Here is an 8,991-nt window from a genome sequence, read left to right as displayed (position 1 = left end):
GTACACCTGAAGCTGAAGCTGAACAATAACGAAAGTCAACTATAAGTTTATATACATGTATGTATATAGTAACAAGAAGTGGATTACAGTATTAGGAATAGAGACAGTGGAAATGTAATGGCTGTGTGGGATGTTAGAGGTATAGTAGATGGGGGAGGGGGGTTATCACTGTGTGAGGGATATAAATGATAAATGTCTAACTATTACATTGTTTTGTGCACCTGAAACTAATAAAAAAAAAAAACTTTCTGCCACTGCCATAGCTATTGTTGCTGCTGGAACCACCATAGCTACCTTGGTTTCATGGTTTGGCAAAGGATTGGCCTCCACCACCATAGAGGCCAGAGCCTCTGCTTCCAAAGTTTCCTTCTTTCATGGGTCCAAAATTTGAAGATTGATAGTTGTAATTGCCAAAATAATTGTAGCTTCTGCCACCTCCAAAACTGTTTCCATCATTGCCAAATCCATTATCGCCTCCCCCACTGCCACCATATCCTCCACCACGACTGCCACCAAAGCCACCTCGACCATGGAAGTTTCCTCCATGACCAAAGTTGTCATTCTCACCAAAACCTCCTCCTCGACCACTACCAAAGTTTCCAGAACCACTCTGACTGAATGAAGCATTAGCCATTTCTTGCTTGAATAGGGCTTTCCTTACTTCACAATTGCGGCCATTCAAAGCACGGTATTTCTGAATGACAGCCTTGTCAACAGAGTCGTGGTCATCACGTGTTACAAAGCAGAGCCTCTCTTCTTGCCACTGCCTTGGTCAGTCATGATATCAGTCATTTCAATTTTCCCAAATCGTTCAAAATAATCTCTTAGATGATGTTCTTCAGAGTCTTCTTTAATTCCACCCACAAAAATCTTTTCCACAGGGAAATGGGCACCGGGTCTTTGAGAATCTTCTCTTGAGACAGCCTCTTGGTTCCACAACTCTTCCATCCACCTCGTGTAGCCTTGCATTCATGGCTGCACCCACCTCCTCCACATTGGCATAGGTGACAAACCCAAAGCCTCTGGAGCACGTGGTGTTTGGATCTCTCACCACAGTCTGTGAGCATTCCCCACTACTCAGAATGGTTCCTCAGACTCTCATCAGTTGTTTCAAAGCTCAAACCTCTGATGAAGAGCTTCTGCAACTGTTAGGACAGCTCTTTGGGAGACTCTGACTTAGACATGACGAGTATGGGTGGAGAGGTTTTAAGGATGCTGACTCGGCAGCCTCCACCAACAGAAAGGCCTCAAAACATTTTTTAAAATAGCAGGTTTATTGATATGTAATTCACATGCCAACTGCTGATCAACAAAAGGAAACAAACTACAGATACATGAAACAACACGGATGAATCTTAGAAACATGCTGAGTGAAAGAAGTAAGGGGTACGTGTGTATAATTCAATTTATATGACATCCTAGAACAGGCAAAACTAATATTTAGTGATAGAAATTACATCAGTGGTTGCTTGGAGCAGAGATGGGGGTCAATTGATAGCAAAAATGTGGAGGTGGGGCATGTATTTTGGGGGTGGGGTGATCGAATTGTTCTTTGTCTTGATTGTGGTAGTGTTTACATGGCTATACAGATATCAAAAGTTGAAGAAGTGTATAGTAAAACATGTGAATTTTACTGCATGTAAATTATACTGTAATAAAAATTATTTTTCATTAAAAAAAGCAAAAAAAAAAAAAGCTCACAAAGAAACCATTTCTTATTTTCATTGATCTTTTGTATTTTTTTGTCTCTATTTCATTTATTTCTGCTATGACCTTTATTATTTCCTTCCTTGTACTCACTTTGGGCGTATTTTGCTGTACTTTTTCCAGTTTCCTTAGTGTAAAGATAGACTGTTGACTTGAGGTTTTTCTTGTTTCTTTAGGTAGGCCTGCATTTCAATGAATTTCCCTCTTAAGACTGTTCTGCTGTGTCCCATAGATTTGGGGTCATTGTTTTTTCATTTTTGTTTGTCTCAAGTGTCTTTTGATTTCTTCCTTGATCTCATTGTTGACCCATTCATTATTTAGTAGCATGTTATTCAGTTTCCATGTGTTTGTATGTTTTCCAGTTTTTTTCTTGTAATTGACTTCTAGTTTCATAGCACTGCAGTCAGAGAAGATGCTTGATATGATTTCAATTTTCTTAAATTTATTGAGACTTGTTTTGTGGTCTATCTTGGAAAATGTTCCATGTGCACTTGAGAAGCACGTGTATTCTGCAGCTTTGGGGTGAAATGCTCTGAAAATATCAATTAAATGTATCTGGTCTGATGTGTCATTTAAGGCCACTGTTTCTGTATTGATTTTCTGTCTGGAAGATCTGTCCATTGTTGTCAGAGGTGTGTTGAAGTCCCCTACTGTGATAGTGTTACTGTTGATCTCTGACTTTATGTCAGTCAATATCTGTTTTATATATTTAGGTGCTCCTATGTTGGGTGCATAGATGTTTACTAGGGTTATGTCCTCTTGTTGGATGGATTCCTTTATTATTATGTGGTGCCCTTCTTTGTATTTTATTATAATCTTCATTTTAAAGTCTATATTGTCCTATATAAATGTTGCTATCTCAGCTTTTTTCTCATTTCCATTTGCATGAAATATCTTATTCCATCCCTTTACTTTCAGCCTGTGTAGTCTTTTGATCTGAGGTGAGTCTCTTGTAAACAACACATACATGGGTCTTGTTCCCTTATCTATTCAGCCACCCTATGTCTTTTGATTGAAGCATTTAATCCATTTACATTTAAAGTGCTTATTGATAGGTACATAGCTATTGCCATTTTATTACTCATATTTCTAGTCTTCATTAGTTAATTTTCTCATTTCTTCTACTTAAAAAAAATCCCTTTTAACATTTCCTGCAATACTGGCTTGGTGGTAATGAATTCCTTTAGCTTATTCTTTTCTTGGAAGCTCTTTGTCTCTTCATCAATTTTAAATGATAGCCTTGCTGGGTAGAGTAATCTTGGTTGTAGGCCTTCGTTTTCAATCACATTGAATATTTCCTGCCACTCCCTTCTGGCCTGGATGGGCACTAGCTGTGCTAGGGTACTAGCTGGGAGGGGTGGAGTTCAAGTGAGTCACAAGATGTGACTTGTGGTTTCTACAACATTAATGCATATTCAGATCTTGTGCCAGTACCCGGCCTGTGACCACCTTGTACAGTGCCCCAAGGACACTGCAGGCAGCCTCCACCTCTGGCTGGCAGATTCCTGAGAACTGCCCACATGTAGTTGTGGTGCAGATTTTGGGTCACTGCTCTCCACCAAAATCTCTCCAGGCCATTGCCGGTTGTCTGCTCCTGTAAAAAACTTCCTCCAGGGCTTGTGGGGGTGGGTCCAGTCACCCAGGCACCCAGAGTGACCCTGGCAATGCAGTTGTAGGTGGGCAGGGTGGGGTTACAGGGAACTAAAGGGTATGGTCAGTGATTTCTACAAATTCAGTGTAGTCTCAGCTCCTGGACCCGTGCTGCGCCCACAACCACCCCAAAAAACAAAACAACAAAAACAAATACACACACACAAAAAACAAACAAAAATAAAAACAAGAAAACAAAATAAACATACAGAAAAAATAACAACAACAACAAAACAGAAAAAAGGAAAAAAAAAACTGCTAAGTCCTGCCACCAGTCTATGCTGCAGCACAGGTTTTGGCTTAACGCCCTCCAGCAAACGTTTCCAGGGGCACCACAGCCTCTCTGCCTGCTTTAATCAGCACATAGCCCATAGGGTGGGGCCAGCCACCCAGCAGTAAAGAGTTTCCCAGGCCCCATAGCACCAGCTGTGCAGAGGGCGGGGACCCAGGGAGTCACTGAGGCAGTGCGTATGCTGAATTCCACCAGACCAATGCAGTCCCTGACTTGGCCCTGTGGGGGAGGGCTTAACCTTGAAAATATGGCCTCCTCTGTAGGCCACACGTGTGCAGACTCCACAGGGACAACAATGGCCCTAGTCCCTCCAGCTCCCACGCCAAATGCACTCAGTTCAGTCCTTTCCCACACATACCTGGGCCTCCCGAGCTGCGACTCCCTCTGCCGGAGACCAGGTGGGTGCCCGCCAACGAGCAACTCCATGTGCCAGCTCTACAAGGGGGTGTCTGGGTTTCCAGCCACCTTCGGCCCCACCAGGAAGGGCAGACAGAGTCCTTGCTGATTTTCACTACCAGATGCTGTGGAAATTCCTCTTCCCAGCACAGGACCCCTGGGCTGGGGAGCCTGGCGTGGGGCTGGTGGGTCCGCCCTCTTCAGGGGTGGTGTCTGCCACCGAGGTGTCCCTCCCAGCATTCAACCTCTCTCTGTGGGTTTGGGGTCAGCCTGTTTCGGTTCTCTGCCCCTCCTGCCACTCTCAACATGGCCTCTTCTTTAAATTGTTAGTATAGGGGCTCTGTTCAGCTAGTGTTCAGATGCATCTTGAGGTTGATTTTTCTATCATTTATTTGTAATTTTGGTGTGATCCTGGGAGGCAGTAAGCATAGTATTTATCTGATGTGACATTTTTGCAGTCTGCTGATCTTTGGTAAAGTAGCAAATATCATTAATGGATAAAGGATAGTCTTCTTAATAAATTGTTCTGGAACAACTGAACATCCACATGAAAAAAAAAAAAAGAATCTAGACACAGATGTTTCATGAAAGGGCCACAAATGCAAACAGGTCTCCAAAGGTTGAAGGAGCTAAGAGATCAAAAATAAGGCAGACAAGTCCAGCTTGTCGGTTAATGAGTTTAGCAGGAGACTTATGTACAGAAACACTGTCTTGGGCAACCGCAAGATGGTCAGACCTCTGTGATTCCACCCCAAGATTATGTGTTATATAGCTAAAGCAGTGGGCATATGTCTTGGGAAAGAAATGTGGGGGTAATCAGAAGGACCAGTTTCTGGAAGGGTCTGGATCATTTTATGCATCAGAGTGGGTTAAGAGACAGATAACATCAAGGACGCCTCACTCCAGAGGCAAAACTAAAGGGAATTATGTGATAAGGATAGAGCTCTCATGTATATTCCAAGACGCAGGACAGGAGCCAAGGGTCCAGGTTCACTCAGAGGTCAAGATGGTGTCATAGTTTCAAGATGGAGTTATCTTTGTTCCACACACAAACCATACATCTTTCACAAAAATGAACTCAAAATGGATTATAGACATAAATTAAAGCTAATTTAGGAGAACATCTAGGTGACTCTAGGTTTGGCAATGGCTTTTAAAATACAACACCAAAAGCACCATCCATGAAAAAAATAATAGCCTATACTTCATTAAAAACTGCTCTGCAGGGCTGGCCCAGTGGCTCAGGCGGTTGGAACTACGTGCTCCTAACTCTGAAGGCTGCCGGTTTGATTCCCACATGGGCCAGTGGGCTCTCAACCATAAGGCTGCCAGTTCAATTCCTCGAGTCCCGCAAGGGATGGTGGGCTGCGCCCCCTGCAACTAGTAACGGCAACTGGACCTGGAGCTGAGCTGTGCCCTCCACAACTAAGACTGAAAGGACAACAACTTGAAGCTGAACAGCACCCTCCACAACTAAGATTGAAAGGACAACAAATTGACTTGGAAAAAAGTCCTGGAAGTACACACTGTTCCCCCAATAAAGTCCTGTTCCCCTTCCCCAATAAAATCTTTAAAAAAAAAGACTGTGTTGCAAAACCACTGCTAAGAGAATGAAAAGACAAGCCACAGATTGAGAAAAAGTTTTGCAAAATGCACATTTAACAGGTATCCAAACTACTCTAAGTCCTCACTTAATGTCTACAGGTTCTGCAACTTTAAGTGAAACAATATATAATGACACCAATTTTACCATAGACTAATTGATATAAACAAGAATTAAGTTCCTAGGGGGGACGGGTAGCTCAGTTTGTTAGAGCGCGAGCTCTGGGCAACGGGCTGCCAGTTCAATTCCCACATGGGTCAGTGAGCTGTGCCCTCCGCAACTAGAATGAAGTCAATGAGCTGCCGCTCAGCTCCCAGGTGGCCAGATGGCTCAGTTGGCTGGAGCACGGGCTCTCAACCACAAGGTTGCCGGTTCGACTCCTCGACTCCCCCAAGGGATGATGGGCTGCACCCCCTGCAACTAACAACATCAACTGAACCTGGAGCTGAGCTGCACCCTCCACAACTAAGACTGAAAGGACAACAACTTGAAGCTGAACGGCACCCTCCACAACTAAGATTGAAAGGACAACAACTTGACTTGGAAAAAAGTCCTGGAAGTACACACTGTTCCCCAATAAAGTCCTGTTTCCCTTCCCCAATAAAATATTTTAAAAAAGAATTAACTTCCTACAGCTTATAGTCAACATTTTAACAAAACGACGTTGAATGAAATGACATTATTTGAGGACCTGCTGTATACAAAAAAGAAAAAAAAATTCTTAAAACTCAACAATAAGAAATGAATAACTTATTGGACAGTGATTGGACATAGGAGATGACAGAATCAGAAGAAAGACCAATAGAAACTATTCAGATCAGAGTGCTGGGGGAAATCATGGACTAGGAAGCAGGGCACCTGGGTGGCAGGCGTGGCTCTGCCACCAACTTGCTGTGGGACCTGGGTTTTCTTGTCTTTCAAAGGACAGACAGTTGAGTGCAATGCCCCAGGGGAGTAAGGTGACTGGCCTCCAAACAGCACAGATTCTCTGGAGCCAAACCACACAGTAACTCCCACGCAGCTCCAGCACACATACTGTATCTCAAGAGAGCTGTTATCCCTCCCTCCTAGGTCTCACTTTGTAATAGTACCAGAACTGTGTTTGTGGAGAACACACAATAGGGACGTGTCAGCCATTAAGACCTTGTGTACCCGTGGTTGGCCCCATTCAGCTCCCGTCTATGCCAGAACCGGGGGACACCTGCACCTGCCCCCCCAACCCTGCCCAGTTATTCACTCTGCTGAGGTTTCTCCAGGACAGACATTTACTAAAGGTCCTTGCCTGGGGTCAGATAGATTTGGGGCAGACCCTCATTCTCTCCACACTCACTCTGCATTTAGAAGATAGCTTAACCTCTCTGAGCGTCAGTTTCCTCATCTGGGTGAAAGGTATGTCTTAAAATCACCCAGAGGATTAAATCAAACAAGCATGAAGGGACCTCGAGCAGCCCCTGGCCCTTAGCACATGTCCATGTCAGCAGACGTAATTTAAAATAAAAATGATACTAAACCACAAAATAAACGCAATAAATGCATCAAAATTCTGACTTTCAATGATGACTACTTCCAATGCCTTTTTTTTTCTTGACAGGTTCTTTTAAAACGTATTTCTCCCACTGCTTTAGTGCCCTACGTGCTTGCTGGTTGGGCCCCAACAGGCGAGAAACCGCCTACTGTGTGATATCTGAGCAGAGAGAGCAGGTCCTGTCAGCTGCCTGCCCCTCCACATCCAGTCCTGGCGAAGCCTCTTGCAGCCCCCAGTGGGCAAGCAGGGTGGGGCTCAGGGAGCCAGTCCCCTGGGGCTGCAGCCAGGGCCAGGCCTAGCCCAGCTCCTGTGCAAAGGGAGCCAAAGGACAAGGCTGAAGGTGGGCAATGATTGAGAGCCCGGTCCTGCCACTGCCCAACCATAGACAACTCCTCTCTCTCACCTACAACCTGGCTCCACGTCACAGAGGACAGAACAGGAACTTCAGAGCCTCCCATACTCCCACATGGACTCCTCCAGCAGGGATAACTTCGGGAGTCCTTCTGGACATCTTTCCTCCTTGTCAAAAGTGAGAGAGTGTGCAGTGCCTCCCCCACAGCCTCGGGTTGCTGTGAGAAGACTGGCATCACATAGTAAGTCAGTGGCAGTGAAGGTGTTCTGTGCAGCGATTCAGCCCTGCCCTCGGCCTGAGGCCTCCCCTGTGACAGCCCTGGGGGCTGGCCAGCTGTCTCACCCCTGGGCCATCTCTTTGCTTAGCCTCCCCTTGGACTTGGCCACCTATTCTCAGACTTTTGCCCACCAGCTCCTTCTCCTTTGGCATTCACCCTGGTCCTCTTTGCTTCACTTTAGTCAGTAGTTTCCCATAAGTCCTTCTACCCCATGTCTCCTCCAGGTTAGGCTAGGTGGAGATCCCCTCAGGAGGCAGACCCCAACACCTGGCCCCAGCGGCCCCAGCACAGGGCTCTCTGTGCATTGCTGGCTTTCCCTGCAGAACGGAGATCTTCCACTTTGATAGATGACTTACTTCAGCCTGCACTGAGCCCTCCCTCTGAGCAGGTTTCAGTTTCTGTCACCATCATTCCTGGCCTTTGCATGAAGGGTAAGGAAAGAAGGAGGGGGAGGAGCTTACCAGTGCCCTTACCTTCAGGCCACGGCACGCTTTTCTTTTGTCTGACCCTCACAACTGGTTGGGATAAAGTGAATATGAACCCATGTTCTTAGACAAGGAAAGGAAGATTCAGGAAGGCCAGGCAGCAAACCTGAGGCCACCAACTGGAAAATGACCATGACACCAAATATAAAATGAGCTGGGCAGCTTTTGTCTTTTTTGTTCATTTTTGGAAGCAAACTTGTTTAAGATGGGAACTCACTGTTTTTGAAAAGTTTGGTAGAACTCATATACATACACAGAACAAAAAGTAGCTGAGGCTTTTGAGGGGGGTAGGAATGGCTTTCACCCCCACTTCCATTTTCTGCTTCCATCGATATTGCTATTTTGTGCTTTTTTAGGAATGTATCTCACCTACATTTTTAAACTTTTTATTAGCTTATAATAAAATAGTTTATAATTCCCTTTCTTTTCATTCTTTTTCTTTTAATCTGTGTTTTCCACTTTTATCCTTGCTAGAGGTTTGACTTTTGTTAATCTTTTCTTTTTTCTTTTTTCAGAATTAACTTTTTTTTTTAAATTGGGGAATCTTGGGGAAAAGTGTGTTTTTCCAGGGCCCATCAGCTCCAAGTCGTTGTCCTTCAATCTAATGGTAGAGGGCACAGTTCAGCTCCAGTCCAGTTGCCGTTTTCGTTTCTGCTTTTTTTTTTTTTTTTAATTAAAGTTTATTGGGGTGACAATTGTTAGTA

At 44.5% G+C, this 8,991-nt stretch overlaps 1 pseudogene; it reads right to left on the bottom strand.

Moving 5' to 3' along the window:
* Positions 1–301: 301 nt before the first annotated feature.
* On the bottom strand, positions 302–7,954 carry LOC109438224 (heterogeneous nuclear ribonucleoprotein A1; annotated as a pseudogene).
* Positions 7,955–8,991: the final 1,037 nt, after the last annotated feature.

Source organism: Rhinolophus sinicus, linkage group LG01 (genome assembly GCF_036562045.2).
Source record: "Rhinolophus sinicus isolate RSC01 linkage group LG01, ASM3656204v1, whole genome shotgun sequence".
NCBI classification, from domain to species: Eukaryota; Metazoa; Chordata; class Mammalia; order Chiroptera; family Rhinolophidae; genus Rhinolophus; species Rhinolophus sinicus.
The sequence above is the reverse complement of the archived record's forward strand: the minus strand, read 5'-3'. Positions and strand labels throughout refer to the sequence as shown.